We start from the raw sequence: 23,339 nt of genomic DNA on the forward strand, positions 1-23,339 counted from the left end.
CTTAGGACTTATGCTCTAAATTCAGCCTCTCCAATTGCAGTAGCTGAAAGAGAACAAAAGAAGATGATCATAATAATAATTAATAAAGCCCTGGGGTACGTCTAGACTACAAGTCTCTTTCGAAAGAAAGCGTCTAGACTGCAACCTCTTCTTTCGAAAAAGTGAGCCACTTTTTCGAAAGAGAGCACCCAGGCAGTCTGGATGCTCTGTTTCGAAAAAGCCCTGTTTGCATTCAAGAACACCTTTTTTCGAAAGAGCACTTTTGAAAAAAGGTGTTATTCCTCGTGAAATGAGGATTACCACCATCAAAAGAAAAGCCGCGTCCTTTCGATTTAATTTCGAAAGAACGCGGCTGCAGTCTAGATGCAGGTGAAGTTTTTTCGAAAAAACCCTGCAGTCTAGACACAGCCCTGGCAAACAAGGCGTGACCAGCCATTTGAGAAAGCAGGGGCCGAAAACAGAGCATGGGGGCCATACAGGTGTGGAAGGGGTGGCTCCGAAAGCAAGACTGAAATCGTTTCAGCTGGTGGGTCTCAGAAGGAAACTGGGACTGGGGTGAGATGAAGCAAGTGGTGGGCAGGGAGCGAGCTTGCTTAGGAGCTGCTGGAACAAAGGTTTGCTCTGCCCATGGGCCTGCGTGTGCCTTGGTCCCGCAGAAAGAGCTTGGCCCGGCCTGTGTCAGGCCCAGGCACAAGTGCTGCTGTAAATCCAGGGACAGGTTCCACGGCACAGCCCAGATAGTGAGGCAGGCGAGAGTGTTGCACCCTTCTGAAGGGTGAGGCCGCAGGCATGCTCCCGAGCTCTGCCTAGCCTCTACATGAACCACTCCCCGCTGGGTAGGGATGGAAGTAGTTAACCGGTACTGGAATGGCAGGCTTACTAGGTAACCGGAGAACTAGAGGGCCTGGCTGGGGGGAGCAGCCCCCTCTGCCCACGGCAGGCCAGGGAGGCCAGAGCAGCCCCCAGCTGGCAGGGCCAGAGCAATCCCTGCCCCTCACAACCACAGTGGGGCCAGGCCGGAGCAGCCCCAGCCCGGCCGGTGGTTAACCAGTTGACCAAATCATTTAACTGGTGACCTGTTTGAGGCGGTTTTCACATGCCTGCTTCTGGCGTGGCTTAGAGCGCTCCACTGAACGTCTGGCTTCTCCAGGGGACTAGGAAACCACCTGGCCCCGTGCTGTTGCTTACGGAACGTGCCCAGTGGTTCTGAGCGCCGCGTGGTAGCGACAAACACAAAGTACCCTCCCCCTCCTGAGCAATGCGTTTGGGCTGCTCCATTTGCCTGCCTTATGTGTGATGCATTTGAAGAACGTCCAAGCGTTCTGCGAAGAGAAAGGTCATTGTTCAGTACAGCCCTGTGCACGGCATCTGTCGGAGGGTTTCAATCGACGGGGTGCGGCTGTGCGTGTGGGGGCTGGAGAGTGGCACCGCCGGTCGTGTAGCCAGTGGCTGTGCAGCTGACGGTTGATTTACATTTGAGACGTGACCTACAGGGAGCGTTGGAGACGTGCCCAACACATCGTGTCTGTTGCTTGTGTGCAAAATGGAAAAGTAACAGCATGTCCGATATTACCATTTCTGCCTAAAGCTCATTACTTTCCCCATGGCCTGTGGGGCAACCTCTGATGAAACTGAGCCCTGAAAGTCAACAGAATCAGATTATCTCCAACACCTGGGGAAAATATCACCACTGAGGACTCTCATGCAGAATACCCTGGGCTTGCCAGACACTCAGAGCTGAAGACCGCTAGAATAAATGCCTTCCTATTTCAATTCCTGCAAAAGTACTGGGAGAGGGGGAAGATTCTTAAAGAGCCAAGACAAGAGGTCAGTTTGGGCCAGCCAGTAGCAGTCCAGCAACTCAGGACTTTCTTCTGGAATCTGCCATCATTACACCACACCCTCAGCTCTCATAAAATAACTGCTTTAGGCCCTTTGTTTGTGTCCCAGGTGTAAATGCTCAGCAATGTCTTCCTGAAGCTGCAGAGAGGCTGAAACAATCACCCGGAGAGGTGCGAACTGGCCACTATTTGTGTCAGTGGAGTGTTTCTGCACCACAAGAAGGATAATTACAATGTCCTCTTGTTAATTATGTTCCTTTTTGAGGGTCACCACATGAAATTGACAGGTAGCAGGTTTAAAAGAAACAAAAAGAAGTATTTCTTCACACAATGCACAGTCAACCTGTGGAACTCCTTGCTAGAGGATGTTGTGAAGACCAAGACTTTAACAAGGTTAAAAAAAAAGTACTAGGGAAGTTCATGGAGGTAAATTCCATCAATACCTATTAGCCAGGCTGGGCAGGGAGGGTGTCCCTAGCCTCTATTTGTGAGAAGCTGGGAATGGGTGACAGGTGAGGAGTGACTTGATGACTGCCTATTCTGTTCATTCCCTCTGGGGTATCTGGCATTGGCCTCTGTTGGCAGACAGGAAACTGGGCTACATGGACCTTTGGCCTGACCCAATATGGCTGTTCTTCATGAATGTCTGCATCACATGCCTAGTTCAGCGGCTCAAGTGGTCAGAATTTGGATGGTGGGGAGAGTTCTACTGCATTGTATCCAATCAAGTGCCCAACCAGGACCCCAGGCACACAGGACTTTGTGAATCACAAATAAGTAGCTCTGTGAATTCCACCGAGGAGTGAACAATGCCTTGTCGATCATTGTTTGCTGGATTTTTGGTGCCTCTCTTGCTACACTGAAGTAATGTAGACAGTGCCTAGGAACCCAGGTCAGCCTTACATTTGCAGAAAAAGACCCCGAGCTATGTCTGAGGCCCTGTGATGCAGATCATTTCACTTTCTCCTGCGGGAGCTTTACATATGTGATGAAACAGAGGAGATTACAAACCTGCAGGGCCCTGCCAGAGCAAATCATTGTGTCAATAATTACAAACACTTACATGGTGCTTTACGTGTTTGGTGTGCTGCACAAGTATCTCCTGGCTAACCCGGAGGAGAAACTGAGGCAGGAGGGTAGAGTGACTCCCCTGCTGAGGCCATAAAGCATGTTGCTGGGAGACACCCCATTGAAACCTAGGAATTCCTACCTTGCAGATGGTCAATGCCCAACACAACCTCTAGGCTCAGTCGGAGAGGACACAAAGAAACTGCTGAAGTGCAATCACGTCCACCCAGGTGGGAGTACACGGCCGTGTCAGTTCAGGCTCGCAGCCAGTGCTATCGAAGATCTCAAACAGGTCCGGACGAATCAGGATGCACATCTGACCTCTAGTCGCAGGCAGCAGGGAATAATTGACCAACAAAACAAATGCAATTTCTGTACCATAGTGAGGTTCACGGCCGAATGGAAAGAGATTATAAAGCTCTGCAGACTCCAGATGGACTCAACGTTGCCTTGGCTGAACCTTCTGAGTAGCCCTGTACAAACAGGAAAGGATGAACCGAAGGAGCTGGCGTGTAGGACGGTAGGCGTCAAGAAAGGATCAGTATCATTGAAGAGCACTGGGCCCAGAGCTTTCTTTCCTGACAGATTGTACTTCTTTTGGAGGGGCACCTGTCCATTTTACCTGTTGCTGGCTACAGTTCCCTGCTTCCCCAGCTCATCCTGACCACGATGAGTGAGCCATATAAAAACTAAGCCAGAGAAGGTGCATTTGTCCTCTCCTGACCAGCCCTACTATTGCACAGTTTGAATCTGATTAGATTTGTCTACAAAGTAAACCAATCAAAAAGCCAGAAATCGTAACCCCTGGTCCTCTAGCTCTCCAGCACATGGCTGCATTGCTCAGTGCCTTCAAACACTTTACACTGACACTCAAAGTGGCACCCTTCCTCTTAGGACATACTCGGCTTTAACAGGCTGCCCAGCTGTGTCTCCTTTGAAACGTCCCTTTCCTCTGGCCCTTCATCCCTGCCCCGCTCCCAAAAGAAACCCAGCCAAATGTTTGGGTTGGAGCCCTGATAGCTGCTGCTTGCTGACTCCCTCGCACATCCACACGCTTGTGCACGCAAGCCAAGGGGCTGCGCAGAGAGGAGGAAATAGAGAGGGGGGGGAAGGAGGAGGACCCAAACTTTTCCACACTGCAGAGCAATTGGCTCAAGTGCTGTCAGCATTTGGGTTATTTTACATGTAGAATCGTACATCTCGGTTGAGGCCTCACAACCCTAAAATCTAACCTTCCAGACGGCAGCTTGGAAATAGGACTCTTTTGGCTAGTAGGTGCCAAACTTTTTGCTATCTGCATTAAATACGTGTATATTTCCCTACCAAAAGAAAGCAGAGTGAGAAGCATTCATTGGTCCACCTGCTATACTGCTGAGCGAAAAGGTATATATGTTTTAGCTATAGACAGATAAAGAATTCATTCTAGGGATAGGTAAAAAAAGATTTGTTGGTGAGAGTTTGGGGTGGCCATGATACTTGTGGGTCGCAAAGTCGTGAGTAGCTTAGGCAGCTTTAACAAATGAGCGCCAATAAAACCTTTGCATGACAGCATACCAACGTGTCTTCTGTCTATGCTGCAGATTTTACAAAAAATCTATTTCAGAAAGGTTTTTAGAGAGTTTTTAGAATTTTTATTGGCACTGTTTTTCGTACATCTTTTCCTGTAGAGCCAGATTGTTCTCATTACCAAGAGTCTTATTCTACAGGGCTATGAAGATGATAACTATGTAGTATCGAGTATCAGAGGGGGAGCCGTGTTAGTCTGAATCTGCAAAAGCGACAAGGAGGCCTGTGGCACCTTATAGACTAACAGATTTATTGGAGCATAAACTTTCGTGGGCAAAGACCCACTTCGTCAGATGCATGTGATAAAGTGGGTCTTTGCCCATGAAAGCTTATGCTCCAATAAATCTGTTAGGGTTTGTCTACACTAGCCACCCTAGTTCGAACTAGGGCGGCTAATGTAGTCATTCGAACTTGCAAATGAAGCCCGGGATTAAAATATCCTGGGCTTTATTTGCATGGTCCCAGGCGCCGCCATTTTTAAATGCCTGGTAGTTCGGACTCCGTGCCCGCGGCTACACGCGTCACGGGCTGGGTAGTTCAAACTAAGCCCCTAATTCAGACTCCTGAGGAGTAACGGGGCTTCATACCCTTAGTCTATAAGGTGCCACAGGACTCCTCGTCACTTATGTAGTATTGAGAATTTTTAACATTTTACTAAAGTAGGTTTTCCATGCCTAATAATGGGGTGATGTCAAGAGCTGATCTCTTGGGACCTTCTGCCTTGTGGAACAAGTCCTGCATTTATAGGAAAGATTTGAAATCTCAAACCTCCGTTTTCTGCTCCTGGTGGATCATGAGATACTGGGCCTTAAATCACTCAGATCATGAGAGAATGTCGTCTATTCTGCTCCTTAGACCATTGCTACTTGGGAAGGAAATTCAACATCCTTATGGAAGAGAGAAACGTTCCTCTGACAATTCAATTCTGAAAAATAACCTTTCCTCTAAAAACCAAAGGTCAGCTGTTAGTTGAGCAGAGGTCTGGGATGTTTGAAAGAGACCGGGCAGAGAAGGAATATACTGTATATTGCCCTGTTCTGTGGTGAAACATGGACAGCATTCAGTCTTGGAACAGTGACTTGGACACATGCTCATGCTAGTTTTCTGCTACACCGCTCCATCATGTGTAGTCTATTCATCACGTGTGTGCGTGCATATGTACATGCACAGTGTAGGTAGGTAGAAAAGGAGGGAGGAAGGAAACCTTGTGAACATCCTTAGATTCCATGGACCAATCTAGATTTATAAAATACAAAACAGGGACAGGAGATCTAGGATCACTTCTCCCCAGGAGCAGGGAATCCGACATACACGCACACACCACTGTCATGTGAGTGGGACTTGCCGTTTTTATGTTCTGTGAGCCTCATTGTGATGTCACTGCACCATTCAGTGAAAGTATTTGAGGATGCATTTGTCATGTATGGTTTTGGTCTATGGTTTAAAAATTCCAGAATTCTGAGAGCTAGTTCCCTCAACTTCTTGAGTCAAGGATAAGACTGGCCCTCTAACAGGAGGAATGCAAGCTCCCATTCCTGGTGTTCCCCGTGTGCCTCATTAAATTAGCAAATATGTCTTGTGAAAACTGGCTATGTGACATCCTGTAGAACTGGCTTTATTCCATAGGAAGAAAACAGATGCACTTTACATGCCTAAGTAAAATAAACAAATGATTTCATTGTTATTACTTAAATATATTCATTTTCACAGTACTACCAGACAATTACATGAGATGGGGGTAGCGTGTTTTGTGTATGTTAATAATCCTGGAAATTAGAGATAAGGGATCCAACAGGTTGAGTTTACCAGTTCCCCAACCCAGTGCAGAATTGTTCCTACACCTTGTATTCTACAGGGCTTTGCCCAGCCTAGCTTTAAATGATTTTAGAGCAGACTGGATAGACACCTGTCCGGGATGAGCTAGACAGTGCTTGGTCCTGCCGTGAGCACAGGGGACTGGACTCGATGACTCTCGAGGTCCCTGCCAGTTCTAGTGTTCTATAGAATCCCAGGGCTGGAAGAGACCTCAGGAGTCATCAAGTCCAGCCCCCTGCCCAAAGCAGGACCAACCCCGACTCAAGCATCCCAGCCAGGGCTTTGTCCAGCCAAGCTTAAAAAATGATTCTACGACTCTATGATCCAAGCAGTTGGTCTTCTGACACTTTCCCTGGGGACTATTTCCAAGGACAGTGCATTCCCTCACTCTGAGGGGAAAATTCTTCATGTCCAACAACAATTTTCCTGTGCTCAGATTCAGAATTATCCCGCCATGGACCACCTCTCCCTCTCCTTGTGGTTTCAACCTGCTGATGTGTTTTGTGGGGGGTTACAGCCTCCTCTCTTCATCACTTCACTCGCCAGCACAGTCAGATTTGAAAGTGGATCTAGAAAGGTGAAAGGGCAGGGCATTAACTCACTGCCCCAGCACTGGGCCCCGACTCTTCCCCCAGAGCAGATAACAAGCCTTGAACTCGGTTATAACAACGTGCTCCACACCGCCCTGCTGACTGCGTGTTCAGTGGAGGAGTAATGGGAGGGCACAGTCTCTCTAGAGCGGATGGTGGACTCGGTTCCTGCCATTGCCTGCAGACCCAAGCCACAGAGCTGGGAGAAAACGTGGGCTGAATATTCGGTGGTTCCCCTTTGGAAGTTCAGTGCCCTCTTAGATCAATTTTCGGGTGTACATACATTGGGGTGGGGTGCCTAGAACTCTGCCTCCTGAGCCGCCCTGTGCTTGAGCACAGTGGAGGATGGAGACATAGCGATAACTATTAACTCTGAGGGTTGAAATGAGAGGACTGGGATGAATAATTCCCTGTGTTTTGCCAGCATTAAGCCCTCTTTCCCCTTGCCTCAGCCTCTGATCAGATGAGGCTAACAAACAAGACTCACTAGCTTACACTGTTTCTCTTAATGGCTGTATAAGCCAGACTCTGAACACTTCAGTATCTCAGATGAGAGTGGGATTTAGCCACACGTTGATCAACAGCAGCAGACAGCTCCAGCCCTTCTGCACCAACTGGACAGCACCTTTAGGGGCTTTTGCTAAGTACCTGGGAAATAAAGTTTTTCCTGTGAGCCACAAAAAGAGGAAGGAGAAAGAAGGGATCCTCAGCTGGGGCAAGCCCTAAGTTAGCCTGCGATCTCCCTTGGTGTGCTCCTGCCAAGACACAGCTGTGACATTAACAGGCAGACATTCGAAGCATAATAATAATTCTGCAGATCAAAGCAGCCCTTCTGCAGACAATTACAGTAAAATGGTAGCTCTCCTTCAGGAGAAATGCTTCTTTCTTTCTTTCTTTCTTTCTTTCTTTCTTTCTTTCTTTCTTTCTTTCTTTCTTTCTTTCTTTCTTTCTTTCTTTCTTTCTTTCTTTCTGAGAAAATTGGTTTTTCAGGGCTATAGAAAGAGCCGATTGGAAGCTGAAATCCTCTGTCTCTGCCCAGGGGTGGGATTCACAGGGTTCGACATGTAACATCTGAAGGCTGATTTTTTTTAAATTGATATCCAAGAATAAAAGAGAGAATAGTAGGAGAAGCTGATCAGGAATGAATAAAGTCTCCTTTTAAGCTGAAATATCCCCCTCCCCCCATTTTCCCTCCAGAAAAGCCGGACTGTAATTGCTTGCAATCACTCGGCACAAATTGTCTGCTCGTATTTGCTTTTTAATTTTGTATAATCTGGTCCATTTCGCTCTCCCTGCCTTTGAGCTTAACCTCTCTCTCATTCTCTCTCGCACGTGCCTTCCCCTTCTCTCTTACTTTAATTCTTCAGTGTTGTTAAAAAAATTAGTAATAATTCCCAATGATATTTGATGGCTTTTATTAAGCAAAGGCACTTAGAAAAAATAAAAGACGGAAGGGACACAGGCCACATCTTGTTGGATTTTCATCGCTGTCTGCAAAGTGTTTATTTATTTATGTGTTTATTTTATTTATTTTTTCCCCAAGACACAATGGCTACTTTAATAAATATATCGAATGACCCCCAAGTGAGCTGAGAGTTGGAAATCCTTTGTGCCCTCTGTGCGAGAGAGAATGGGCCAGGAAAAGAGCGAGGCTTTTTAAACTCGCTGGCTGTGATTGAGGTTACGAGAAGTGCTGCTTATGTTAAAGAGTCAGGATTTGGAGGCAGGGAGGGCGAGAGAGAGAGAGTTGTTTGTGGGAGCCCCAGAAGAGGGGAGGAAATCAGGCTGTGCCAGCAAAAGGGAGAAAGGGGGCCCGTGTAAAACAAGGGCTGGAGCCGTGGGTGGGGCCATTAACTGAGATGGTGTCACCAGCTCCATTGTTTAGAGATTTTTGCTGGAAATGGGGATGCTGTGTGTGGTCTCAGCGTGCCAGGCCAAGGGACAGGAGATCCGGATGCAGAGTTTATTACCGGGGCGCTTCACTTCCAGGGGAGGGATAGCTCAGTGGTTTGAACATTGGCCTGCTCAACCAAGGGTTGTGAGTTCAATCCTTGAAGGGGCCATTTAGGGATCTGGGGCAAATCTGTCAGGCATGGTACTTGGTCCTGCTGTGATGGTAGGAGATTGGACGACCTTTCAAGGTCCCTTCCAACTCTATGAGAGAGGTATAGCTCCATATATTATTATAAGTGGCAGCAAACCATGACCAGCTTGAGGTTTTACCGGACAAGTGCTAATGATTCCCATCTCTAGTGCTCTGCCTCTGCATGTTCTGTCCATTCCATGGCTCGCTGTTTCCAGGGCCAGATCCCAAGGATTTGCTGTCAGCACTTACTCCCCTTGAAACCTCTGGGTTTGGCCCCCTTTCCCTGTTTGATTTTACGTTCTGATGGTGCTAGGCTATGATGGCAGAGGGGCCAAATGTGGGGCAAGTGTCACACCGGCAGGCAGACTCGAACCTGGGACCTGAGTGCATGAGACTCCACCACGTGAACTGCAAGCCAGCTAGCTGGTAGCTAAGGCTGAAGGAGAGACTCCGTGTTCTCTGCCACTAGCTGGGACAGTGCCCTGTCCCCAGCAGGCGTGTAGGTGAAGCGAGCTCCACCTGAAAGCAGAGAAAGGGCGTTCTGGCTGCATCGGAGAGAAAATCGCTTCTCCTTGCTCTTGCTGCTTTTAGAGAGGAACACGAGCAGCGTTGGTGGCATCTCAGGAGCAGCTGAGCGATCAAAGGGTTGAAGGCTTCTACCACCCTGTGACCTTTTCTGGTTTCAAGAGCCTTTGGCCAACACTACGCCTCTCCCCCAAACGCAGAGCAGCCTCGTAAGAACATGAGAGCGGCCAGACTGGGTCAGACCAATGGTCTGTCCTGCCCCGTGTCCTGTCTGCTGACCGTGGCCAACGCCAGGTGCCCCAGAGGAAGGGGACACAACAGGGAATCCTCATGGGATCCCTCTCCTGTCACCCATTTTCCAGACCCATTTCTTCACCTGCTGCCCCTCTCCCTTGTGCACGATGGGTGTCTAGCTCAGCCAGCTGGTCTCTCAGCTGCTGGCGTTCCCTCTCCCAAATGTTGGGTTATACTCTGGCTTAGGGTGTGTACTCATGCTGGCTCCTAATGTCTGGAAGCCCACAGAGGTCAACCCCTCATCACTCTTCTCCACTGAGGGTGATTCTTATACAGCTCAAGTGCTGTCGATCTGGTTTTCAGAACCCATCGTTCTGGGTCTGATACCCAGTTGTTGTCTGTAGCTCATGGGTTCATCAGACTTCTCCTTATTCCACCAAAACCCCTTTTCTCCAAAAAGAAGAGCAACACCCCAACCTCAGTCAGAATGGTGAACGCAGCCTAGGGCATTTTGCTCACCTGTAACTTCTCCCCGTTGCTCTCAGCGGTTGTATATGCACCTGGAGGAGGGCACCGAAGCCTGGTGCTTTAGGTAGAGTGTGGCTAGAAATGGAATCACTTCTTGTATTCATTTCAGAAGAAAATATAAGGATTGTTTGGTTTTCATTTCCAGAGATTCTGAGGGGCCAGTTGTAGTCAGCAGCAGAGATGCCTTTTCCTTAGCCCTGCAGAACTTCTCTAGAACCAAACCTGGAGTCCGGTGCTGGGCAGGAACTTCATGGAGACGTGAAGGCTTCAAAAGTCTACAATAGTTTCCAGCTATTCCCCAAGAGTTTCTTCTCCCAATGCGCCTTCCGTACCGGGAGCCTGTCTGTGAAGGGACGCAGCAGTCAGCAGGTGCCTCTGATGACTTCTCCTTAGGTAAGAAACCTTTCCCTTAGTTCTTTTCCAGCAAAATACCTACTAAAAATCTAGCGCCGAGATTGCAGAGAGACAACGGAGCATTTCTCTTGGGGGTCCCCACTCTACTGCCCATGTAGTGAGGTTGTGGATGGAGCAGGCAGAGAGTTGCTCCGTGGGGCCCCCTTGAAAAGAGACACAGATTCACTCTTTAAAAACAAAGAGGGCTGATTCCCAGCAAACAAACTGTTAGAAAACAGGGCAATGTCAAAAAGAAAATTACATGTTTATTTTTTCTTGACACATTTTTAAAGGCTGTTTATAACTGACTTACAGTGCTCGTATTATTCAGCGTTTCATTTGAAATTCTAATCAGTCCTTTCAATGGGCTACTGCGGCCGGGGAAATGAAGGGAATAAAATATTTCCATTGAATTATGATTTTTTTGCTGACGTCTTTGCTCATATCCTAGACCCACGTTTCCTGGCTCTCTAAGCCATTCTTGGTGTGGCTTCAGGTGTTTGACAACACACATGTATACAGGGAACTGTAGTAATGGAGCACAGCCTGGTGACATACCCAGGTTGGTCCTGAGGCTGAGGGATTTGGGCTTATTTAGTCCACAGAAGAGAAGAGTGAGGGGGGATTTGATAGCGACTTTCAACTACCTGAAGGAGGGTTCCAAAGAGTATGGAAAGAGGCTGTTCTCAGTGGTGGCAAATGACAAAATGAGGAGCAATGATCTCAAGTTGCAGTGGGGGAGGTCTAGGTTGGATATTAGGAAAAACTATTTCCCGAGGAGGGTGGGGAAGCCCTGGAATGGGTTCCCTAGCAGGGGTTGGAATCTCCAGCCCTAAAGATTTTTAAATCCCGGCTTGACAAAGCCCTGGCTGGGATGGTTGAGTTGAGGTTGGTCCTGCTTTGAGCAGGGGGCTGGACTCAATGACTCCTGAGGTCTCTGCCAACCCTAGGATTCTGTGATTCTATGTCTGTTTTACTACACCCCTAACATTTGGAGGATTTGGGATTTTATCCAAGTTCCTTTCAGATTTACTTTCCCCTGCTAGATCATGAAGAAAAATGTTTTCTCATAAGTTCTATGGTATCTTTCTGGTGGTGGAACATTATTCTCTCGTTTTTCAGATTTAGCCTTATCCAGCTTAAAAAGATAAGGTGGTTTCTGAGGCCAACACCTGGTATTTGTTTACTAAAGATATGTAATACAACAAGATTTGCCAAAACACGTGGTTTAAGAAGATTGCGGTGCTGGAATTAAAGAGTGGTTTAAACATCTGCTTGGTAATTTTTAAGCATGTTCCTGGTTTAATGAAGCCATAGCAGAACCAGTAGTGTGGTCAACTCTTTTTGGAGAAGGATGAACAAAATCCATGTTTCTGGTGGGAAGTGCTGTACTATTCTAGAGCTGACCAGCAGCGCCGTGCTCTGAGGTGCGCCTGTGAAGGGCTAACTGTGCTCCGCTCCCACTGCATCCTGCATGCTCTTGATACAGGTCACGTGGGGGGCATGCGATGGAGCAGAGCTTTGAATGCACATCTCTGTAGTCTGACTGGTGCCCAGGCGCCTGTGCTGTGCTTCCTCTGGTGCTATGGAATCTCAGTTGGGTGTAGGGCCCAAGGACACAACAAAAACTCTCCGGATGCGTCTACACTGCACCCTTAACCCTAAATAAGCTGCCCAATTGGAGCAATGCGTATTGTATAGCTTGTTTTGAGTTAATTTCGAAATGGCTTATTTCGTAATTTGGCGTTACCTACACGGCACCATATTTTGAACTGACCCACGATTCCAAAGCGTCCCTTGAGCCTTGTGGAGAGAGGATTACAGGGACATTGGAATAGCGAGCCCATTATATTTTAAAATAATGGGCTTGCTTAGAAGACCCTCGTGGAATAGATATTTCGGGATACTGGAGGTACCCTGAAATATCACCACAGTGTATCCTCCCTCCCTTAAAGAGCTTGTCATCCAAGTGTGTGACTACAGCAAACAGGTGGCTCCAGTAGTCAGTCGGGAGAGTCTGAGGTAACAGGGGGACGATGAGGATCAGTGACCACAGAAGAGCAGCTGCCTGAGCATTGGTGGAGACCCCATGAGAGACGGGAGCTGTAAGGAGAGATTTGCTGAGGGCCGTGCAGTGAGATTGCACGCTGAGTCTGGAGAGCTCATCCCTAGGATGGGCGACGTGGGAGAAAGCGCAGAGGTCGGGAGGTGAAGCTGGACTGAGGTTGGCACTGCTGGCGACAAGAGAAATGGGGCAGTGGAACGGGGCAAAGCAGTGGAGGGTCTGTAAATAGTGACAAGGAGTTTCTAGTTTGCTGTGGCATGCCAGGGGGAGCCTGGGAGAGGACAAAAGAGGGAGACAATGCTGGGGCAGGGAGCTTCGCAGCAGCATTTGGAGTGGATTTAAGGGAAGTTACGATGACACTTGTCAGTGCCGGCAAGGAGGCCAGGCCTGGCTGAGTTTGAGCTGTGTGCATGGAAAAGAAAGGACTGAGCTTAGGGAGGTTGTGCAGGAAGAAGCAGCAAAATTTAGGCATAGCCTGGACATGTGGGTCTAGAGAAATTCCAAGATAGTGTCCAGTTTATAGCCTGGGGGCCAGGGAGAACAGTGATGTGGGCCACAGGGACTGAGAAGGCCATAGGAGGAAAGGTGAGGGTCTAATTCTTAACCAACCTTCCTATCCCTTTAAAAAGGATTCCACGTAATACCAGAGCACATGGCATCTCGGCAGCTAGACGGTACCTTCATGGGGCGGCGAGGCCCACAGCTGGTACTTGGTTAAGTGTTAGGGGGCGTTATGATGCATCCAGTCCAGGATGCATGATCCTTCCATAGCTGAGTGTGTGTTGCTCCTTTCCATCCCCTAGGGCAGTGGTTCCCAACCTGTGCACCATGGACCCCCTGGTGGTTTGCAACGGTACTGCAGGGGTCCTCAAAAAGTTTAAAATAGAAATGAAAATAAATGTGTGGAACTGCTCACAGCCAGCATGTCCCTCTGCCTGCGTTGGTTTCTGAGTGGGCCGAGGGGCATGCAGGCTGAAGGCACAGCTATATTGTTTGGAAGAGTCGGTAGAATTGTAGTAGATTGAAAAGAGTCCGTATGCTAGAAATGGTTGGGGGCCATGGCCCTAGAGCACTCTCTTCAGAACAGATGTTTCAGTGTTTTTCAACTAGGGAGAAACGTTTGTTATATTTTTAATGTGATTTTTTTTAAAATTAAAATAATGGTTTGATACACAGGCATTGATGAAAGATGTGTTTTTAAAGCACTAAATTAAAATCTCATTAATATTTCAGTGAGAATATTTTGTGCTTATCTGTTTCATCTCCATTTTTGACCTATGGCTTGGAGTTCACAGCATGAAGGAGATGGTAAAATCTGTTCACCATAAAATGTTAATTATAAGTAAATTACAGCACAAACGTTCAATCAGCCACATTAATTCTACATAAAGTGAATTATTGTAGCAGAAAATTTTAAAATGTGACTGAATTTTATAATCGCGATTCTCCGAGTTCTACCTTTGTTCTGAGGGCTGAAACCCCGGTTTTCTCCCCTGAGTTCAGTGCAGGTGGCCAGCAAGTACTTTCCACTCAGGAGATGTTAAAAATTCAGAAGTATAATTTGATCCATTTGCACGCAGCCTCCTGAATGACTCTTAATTACATAAAAATCTCTTTGCCCAATGGCAAAATGTACCAGACGTTTGTACTCTTTACCCAGTTGTACTTCCCATGTTTCTGAACCATAACGCTAAGAAGGTCCCATTGCAATACCATGAGAAACATGCAGCTGTTTTTCTAGTATTACTGAGGTAGGTGGCAGTACTAACATTTTACCCAGAAGCCAGGGGGACCAGCTGAGAAGACCAGTGTAATGTTATGTGCATGTTCAGAGCATTCGATTCAATCCTACTGACAAATGCTGGGGCTGAATCTCTGTGCACCTCCTTGAAAGTTTAGGGCGAAGTGTTGCTTGTCTCTCGACTCTTGAGGAAGCAGAGTCCTTATGTCGTATGTACACAAAGGCCGCTTCCAACGTTCAATCCAAATGGCCGTCCAACCTTACACACATGCTGCTGAGACAAATTGTCTTGCAGTAAACCCTGAATCCACCTTCTGTGCTCTGAGTCACCCGCATGTAGCAAATCAAGACATCATGCAGCTTCTTTGTGGTCGGAATCTCGGGAGTAGTCCCAGAAAAATCATTTCCCATTTGGTGAATAAATGCCCCCAAATACGTTCCGATTTCTGAACAAAACATTGGACAAGACCTCTCATCACTCCACTGATCACTGGCAAAAGCAGCAGATCTGGCAAAATTATTGTTCTGGGTCTCGTCTCTAGAGCCGAGCATCAATTTTAAAGGCTTAGTGCAGCCCCAGTATGGGAAGCTGAGAGCTTCGAACATGGTTTTAATCCCACCCTGGACTTCAAAATGATTTGTGAGAGAAATGAATGAGGGGCTGGTACCTTTACCGTCTTTGGCTCCAAAATGCTAGAAAAAGTGATGTGATAATACATCAGTTTGAATTGGGATGTTTCCTACACCTTTTCACTCTCAAACAGTGACAGTGGGGCAAGTTCTTTGAGGACCGTAATGGTGACATTTCACAGCTGAGCTCAAAACTGTTTTCCTAAGGTAACTATAAAACATTGTTCTGGAGAGTTTTCCTTCTCAACAGCTCTAGACTGCACCCTGGCCCCTCGGGAATACTCTTTCCCAGCACCAGTACAGAGATCCTGCCCGTTCCTTAGAAACCAGTCTCCCAATTGGCAATACCAAGAGAGCTTCTAGGCCAAGCACCTCCTTGTTGTTTTGTAAGGAAGGATACTACTCCATAAGGACAGAAAGCTGATTCCATCTGGGTACCAAGCCATCCCACTGGTCTGAAACCCAGATCGGTACCAAAATCCCCTCCTTTGATAACTCAGGACAGTTACCAACTGACTCACACACATGTCCCAGCTGAAATAACACTGCTCCCGCCTACTCCCTCATCACTGCCAAGGGAACCGTGCTGAGCAGGTGGATGCTCACTCCATGTACCGATCTCATCCTCCTCTGAGCGTGGCATTTGCACAGTAAACCCACATGTGAACGTGGTTTGCGAACGAAGACCAGCTGTTGGTGGCATGGCTCCGCTCTTCCCATTCGGAGAATGTAGGGTCTTTGCTCAGCCGTTGCTGTAAAATGCCCAGACCCCACCAGAAAGCTGCAGCCCGTCGTGAGAGATTGAAGTGCTTTGTGTGGCTGAGAAGAACACCCGGAAATGGAAATCCTAACACATTTCTGAATGGAGGAGAAATCCATCTGTACAAGTGGGGTGGGGGTTGACAAATTTCTAATTTGCTAATGGCAGGCGCTGCTAATCTACAAATGCAGGCAGGAGCTGGTGATCCTGTAGCATAGTGAGATAACCTTGAGGATTAAAATGTCTGAGAGGAAGGAATTAGAAAGCTGGCCCTGTGAGGGGGAAAGGGTCCTCAGGGCAGCCCACCACCAGGTTGACCACAATGTGTTGTTTCTCAGAAAGGTAAGTGGGCCCGTGTCTGGCTCTGCCAGAGCAATCCCAGATAGGGTCCTGAGCATCCCTATTATGTCCACCTCGGTATGCTGTCCAGATTCACTGAATCTGAAACAGCTTGCTACCAATGATGGCAGGGCTCCCGGCAACCTGTGTCAGGGACCAAAGCAGCTCTCTCTGGGTATGTCTACACTAGCCCCCTAGTTCGAGCTGGGGGGCTAGTGTAGACATACCCTCTGAGTAGCTGAGTAGTTTTCCCACCCACTTGCAAAATGGTGAGCACTTCAGTGAGGAAGGATGGGTGGTGTCCCTCCGCTCGCAGGACTGAGTGACGAGAGATCTAGTCAGAGGGAGATGAGCTTTTCCGTGTGATCTTTGGTCTGAACAGCTGCTGTGGGTGGGCACATTGGATCGGGATCAGTTGGTGCTCAGCTGGCCGTCTTTCAAATACCTTCCATAGGAGTCAATGGAGCATGTGTTGGGATTCAACCCAGATTGCCTCTAAAGCCATTAGTCAATCGGGCAAGGGGAATGACGAGATTTTTAGTTATACACCTACATAAAATCTACCACTGGGGCATGTGCACTTTTGATTCCAGGGCAAACAGCAAACATGAATTCCTGAGATTTGCACGTGTAGCTGCCATGATCGAGCACAGCTTATGCATATGCATTTTTGCATATGAGAGCCTAAAAATCTGTTCTCTCCTCATTTAGACTTACATTCTTCCTAGTAGATTTGGTGCATAGACTAGCTTGACACTTGGACATACGCCTCACTGCATTTGGATTATACCCAGCACAAGCAAGAGTTAAGTGCTGCCCGTGAGTCGCATCTGATGCTTACTAACCATTTCAGCACATGTGTTGATGGAAAGGGTGGGAAAAAGAATTCCCATCACACGTGCCTTGATACAAGCTGGATACAGACCTCCTGGAAGCGTCTGAGATTGAAGGTCATCTAGATTTGATTTGTTCTGCCATCTTTTTTAATAATGCACCCAACATTTCGTCATTTAAAGCATGGTAGTAAGAGTAAAACAAGTCGGAGCATAGCAGCTTCTCCCCGTCCAATTCCCTGTGGGCCCCCACTGTAGAACAGAGATGACCTAATAAAATTAAGCCAATTAAAAATAATAGTATTGCCTTTTCCTAAAAAAACATTGCAGGTTTTCTAGCTGCTACCTCTGTCAGTTAAATTATTCATGGGAAATACAGATCTGATTCTTCTGTCCTGCTTTCCTGACCCCCCCAACAGCTGTCTATGTGAGACATATCGTTCATCACATACAGACCTGGGTCTCCTTCCAGCAATAAATAAACCTGAATGTCAGAGGCACCAAGGAGTGGCCTTAAAGTGGGGATTTACCAGGATGCTAAAAAACCAAAGTACATCAGCAAAATCTCTTGCCGTGAGAGAGAATGAGTGAGTGAAGGATCACAGTGGATGTTAAGAGCTCTTGTTTTCCAGTAAGCAGCATGATTGGCAGCAGAAATAAACACTAACGGGAAGCTTGTGTATCCATCTAATTGTATAATTGCGGGTTGCTCTCGGCATAGTCTGATGTGCAGATTGTAGCCATGCGTAAGCGTCTCTGCAGCAATTTGGTAGGAGGTCTGACACTCGGAAGTAGTTCAGTGGCTTCCTGGCAGCCTCCTGCTGCTTGCACTCTACTGAGAGTCCGGGCTTCAGCCTAACACGTGTCCAGTTGGTCGTGCCTACCTGGTGCCGAGAGCTTTGCTTGCCAATCCAAGCCAATAAGACCAAGAAACCCGAGCCCACTGCCCACACCATGGCAGAGGAGTCTCTGCCAGACGTAGGAAGATGCTCGGTTGCACCCTCTTAATTAGGAAGAAATCTGTTCTATCTGTCAGCACATTAACATGCCAAACGTGCCCTCGGCCACGCTCCTCACGAACCCTGCTAATAGCTCCATGTGGACGTGGAATGGGGGAGGGGAGAGCAGTCCTGTGGCGCCCCACCTAAGAGAGCCCTCAGGGCAGATAAGCAATTGCCAAATACTTCCCGTGGGATTGAGAGAGAATGACACCCCCTGAGGGCAGCCCCATCTTCTGTTCAGGTCTGCCGGCGAAGCCACAAGCCCTGAGGATGGCAGCATCAAAGGCAGCTGACAGCGCTAATGTCAGCCGGGACATGGGTTCTGTCGCTTGGGGTCGTGTGCACCCTGTACAGCTGCCGAGCGGGGTCTCCAGCCTGACGGCCACAGGGAAAGCCGTGCCAAGGCATCCGCACACGGTCCCGCGACTGTCGCTGACACTGGAGCCAGAAGAAGGGGGTCAATAACTAGCGGATGAATAACTAGCTTGCTTGTCAGTCCGGGGGTATAGACCCTGCCCCCAGCCTCTGGTTGAGGAGGGTAGAAATCCAAAATGGAGTCCTTCCCAATTCAGCCTTCTCCAGCCCAGAGTGTTTCCCATGCTCAAGGGTGCGTGAACCCTGCGATTAAAACCCACAGCTGGCCCTGGCCAGTCAGTTCAGCTCACCGGGCTTGGCAAAGGGGCTGTGTAACTGGGGTGCAGATGGTCAGGTCAAGGCAGCTGCTGGATCCTAGGCCCCTGCGCCATCCACACTGCAGTGAAAGGCTCCTGTAACCGAGCCCTGGGCTCCCAGCAGCTGGCCTGGGCCAGCCACAGGTGTCCACACAGCCAAGCGGCCCACTCAGTCGCCTTTCCCGGATCAAGATCCAGCAGCCTGCTCCTGTGTTAACATCAGCCCCAAAGGCCTCGCTACAATGTGTGCAGTTGGGAGATGTCCCGCTGACCCAGCTCGGCTCTTGGCAGCGCAGCGAGGGCTCAGTCAGTCACTGGCATCGTAGCCCCTGATGTCCTCTCCCGCAGCAGCTGGGTGCCCACGGCCATGCCTCCTCGCGTGTGCACTGGCGTGGGGAGACATTTCCCCAAACTCTTGTCTGTGGAGACAGCCCACGAGCCCCGATGAAACCAGATAGCTCAATGCGGCTCTTTCCTCTCAGTGCCATAAACCTGAGCCAGCTGATTGTACCATGGAGTGCAGAAGCATTTACTTCCCTTTCAAGCTCACCAGCAAGTCTGTGTCTCTCTGTCTGTCTCCTCCCGCTCATCTCGCTCGCTCGCACAGTGTTTGTTTATCTCGCTGCTGCTCTTACAGTCTGAAAGGAAAAGCCAGGTCAGTCTAGCAATGTAGAATTTGTGGAAATATAATGAATACCTGTTTGTTATTATGCTACATTCAAATTGTAATGAATAGTTCTAGTGCTAATTAATGAATTTCCATATTCATACTGCTTCAGTACCTGTATAGAGAATACCAACTCACTTCAGTATTTATGAAGTTTTCTATAAATGTAGAAAATTGGTAATTATCAGGGCACTAAAATAACTACTCATTATTTCTTTCGTGAAGCCTGGCATTTGCATTTCTCTTTCTCTTTCTCGCCTTTCTCTCTTTTTCCTTCTTTTCTTTTTTTCTGTCTGACCCTGTCAATAAAACACGTCCTGATGTCCAAGGCTATGTTTAAGCCATTACTGGAAATAACAGCTGCCTCCTTTGACTGCACAGTCTTTGTGCTACCAGCATCTAGCTCATTGCCATATAAAATGCTTTGATATGCATGGCGTCTGCAAGGCACCAGAGAAAGTTCTGGTCTATTTGTTGCTAGCATGATGCAAAATCTTATTGCATTGCTGTCTGTTTTACTGAGCGCCGCTGTTTTTACAAATAAGGTTGTAAAAGCCAAAGCCATCCCTTGCTGGTTGCTCCTCCCAGACACAGGGGCTAGTTTTTGACAGTGACTCTGCAAAGTGTTCCATGATGGATAACACTAAATCAAACTCCAATTGTTATATCACAAGATATGGCCATGCAGACTACTCTGTTCCTCTTCTTCATGGTTCCCCATTCCTAGCTATAGAAGCTGAGGTGTTTCGGGGTGGCTTGCAATCGTTTTTCCTCCCCGTTGGGGTACACTGTTAACATGACCAGTTACTCTTTCCCATGCAGCTACCTCACCCCTCACCACGTTCTGTTCCCAGTGCCTAGCCAAGCACACTTCTTTTTCCTTCACTGTGCTGCTGTAAACATGCAACATATCATACAGCACCTCCCCACCCAATGCAAATAATAAAATAATTATTAATAATAATTCCACAATTTCCTACCCAGCAAGAGGAAGAAAGTAAGAACCACACCTGGCAGATGCTAGTCATCTTGCTTAATGTGCTTCGCAAATGTGTTTGCATGCCACGTGGCGGGCACGTTGTGCGAGCCTACATAGAATAGGGAAAAGGAGGGTGCCTTTGGCCAGGTATTGAACACGGCCGTCAGAGGCTGGCTTGGAGACAGCATGTAAGTGGAGGATGTGATAAGATGGATAGCAGGAACGTGGCAGACAAAGGTGAATTCCTTTCAGAAGCCCTTTAGAATTTGATAGACTATAATACACTTGTGCAGGTTTTTTTGGCACCATCTTATAGAATTTAATAGTGAACTACATTCTTGTGCTAGAACTGAATCAGGTGGCTCAAAATTGGCCTTTAAAACCCAGATCCTTGTAGAGTAATTCTGCAAAATTACTACAGAACCCTACTGGGGTTCATTCCTATTAAGTTCTATAGGCCTGTGGTGAAGGGAGCTGCTTTACCTGTCTAATCTATCTCAAAATGTCCTTTTATCATTGTAACTAGACACTGATTTACTGTTTTTGTCTATGCAGTTCAATCATGTTACCTATGGAGTGTAGAAGGAGGAAACTCCCCTTTCCCCTTTCTTTCACACTCTGTGAAAAATAATAGGCAGGGCATTATTTTTGCCTTGAGGGGTGGTGGGCCTGTGGTGCTGTGCTGAAAAAACAAGGAATATAATGTTTTGTCTGACCAAAAGTTCACAAGAGATCAACAGCTAGAGCCACATAAGCCGCATGTTGGAAATCGACAGCGATTGCCCGTTAGAACTGAAAGTCACAAAGGTTAGCTCAGGGCACAGGCAGTAGGCATGTACCCTGCTGACGATACAGCCCCTGTGCTTGCTTTCCATGTGAAGCGCTGTGTTGGGAACAGACACCTGTGTGATGCAGGCCTTTTCCCCTCCCCCCGGCAGTGCCTTAGCACAGCCTCAATGCAGTCTTGTCCTATCTTGCTAGGACACTGATTGCATCCCCAAAACTTAACCTTTGAACTCCTCGAGGTTATGTTCAAGCCAGAGATCACTGAGCTTTGAGAGATGAAGAGGGAGCCAGCGAGGAGGGCTGGTTTGCATTCAGACCTGAGATAACCTTCAGACACACATTCCGCCAATGTGAATACTTGAAAATGCAGGCGGAATTTTGGCTTAGGGAAGTGCAAGGAAACACATTTTACTGTATCTGATTATCCCCAAAATGATGCCTCTGAGTTTTGGCCTAGCAAACAGAAGTGCCAGGAGAGAGGAATTATATCTTTCTCACGATCCCAGGAGGAGCGCTGGGGCCTCACTTTTGCATATATACAAACCACTCTTGGCAAGCAGGCATTTAATTGAAAGCCTCTCTGAAACTAGCTGTGCTGGGCATTAGTAGCCGTGAGGGGCCCTCCTGAGCAGATTGGAAAACATACCAAGCAAAGGGTTTGGTTTCTGGTAAATGTCAGCAGGCTTCTGTCTCACTTTGTAGGGCTCTTGTGCATGTGTGTTTTTAATACAGTTGCACTTTGTCTATCTGGAATATGCAAATTGTATTCAAATTAGGTCTCTGCATACAGACTGTCAGCACATCCCCCCCAGCTCCCCTCTAGCAAGTGACTAATGGGAACATGTGTTCTTTCTATTTTTATAAGGCTGGGAGAATAAGGGGGGGAGCAAGGTCTGAGCTGTGAGGTTTAAAATGCAGCATCTCTTTTCCTGAGGTCTTTTTCTGCCTCCAAAGACTCTGTTGGCAAAAAACACGGCAGTAACACTGACACCTCCATCTGCTCTTCTGTACCGGGCCCAGAATCATGTCCCTGACCATGTGCTCAACAGACAAACGGACACTTCTGAAAAAATTTACGTAGGCCGGTTCCATACTTATGTGCCAAAGATCGATCTTAAGGCATTCAATTTAGTGAGTCTAGTAAAGACCCACTAAATCAAATGCTGAGGGCACCCCTGATTGCCTCCAGTACTCCTGGGAGTTGTGAGGAGTAAGGGAAGCCATAGGGTGTGTCTACACAGCAAAGTTATTTTGGAATGATGGCCGTTATTCCAAAATATCTACACATCAATTCCATTATTTTGAAATAATTTTGAAATAACAGATGGCTTATTCTGACTTCTGTAAACCTCATTCTATGAAGAATAACACCTATTCTGAAATAGCTATTTCGAAATAAGGCATGTGTAGATGCTCCACTTCTGTTATTTTGAAATAGCCCCTCACCAGGGCCATTCTAAGTTATTCCTCCTGGGACTCTACATCAAGATAGCATGTCTACATTAGGGAAGCCGGCCTCAGACTAATTTTGAGGCCTCCCTGCAGTGTAGATGTGCTATTTTGAAATAAGCTGTTTGAGTAACTATTCTAGAAGAGCTAATTTTAAAATAGCTGTGCAGTGTAAACGTAGCCATATAGACCTGGCCTTAGAGAGAATTGCATCCCAAGAGATCTTAATGGACTACAAACCCCTCTTATGTCACTGCTGGTTGAAGGGTAACATAGTTATCTCCAGGACTTATGCTCTTACAAGAGATGTGCGTAGTGTAGGGATTCTCACTCGTTTTTCATAATGTGAGTTATATTTTGTTCATCTGCCCTCCCATTCACACTGGCTCAGACCACTTCTCCTGACACATCCCTGTGTCAACACTGACTCCTTGCTTGGAAAAGTAGCATTAGAAGCATATTGAATGTGACCTTGGCTGGCTGAGTGAAATTTAGCAACCACAGGTAAGGAGGCGAATCATAGTCATGTGACCAGCCCCTTTGTTTATGGGCCATCAACAAGTGCTCTGCAAACTATTGGTGGTCTCTGGACCACAGACTGAGCGCCTCTGCTTTGAGTGGAGTGTTGCTTCTCCATAGCTCTCAACTGTCTTTTTCTTTTAAACCATTTGCTTTGTGGGGCAGGGACCAGGTCTTCCTTAGTCTGAAAAATATTTAGCACAGTGAGGGCTGTTCCCCACCCTGGCACTCTGGGTATGTCTAGACTACGTGG

General features: G+C 47.5%; 1 protein-coding gene across 1 annotated transcript in view; it reads left to right on the forward strand.

Moving 5' to 3' along the window:
• The window catches only part of ZFHX3 (zinc finger homeobox 3), an 866,714-nt gene that overhangs the window by 297,373 nt on the left and 546,002 nt on the right, over positions 1 to 23,339 (forward strand). The window contains exon 2 of the mRNA XM_075939759.2: positions 10,399 to 10,646. The gene's annotated coding sequence lies outside the window, so the exon portion shown is untranslated. The remainder of the gene's footprint in view (positions 1 to 10,398; positions 10,647 to 23,339) is intronic.

Source organism: Pelodiscus sinensis, chromosome 12 (assembly GCF_052426305.1).
Source record: "Pelodiscus sinensis isolate ZL-2025 chromosome 12, ASM5242630v1, whole genome shotgun sequence".
Lineage (NCBI taxonomy): Eukaryota > Metazoa > Chordata > Testudines > Trionychidae > Pelodiscus > Pelodiscus sinensis.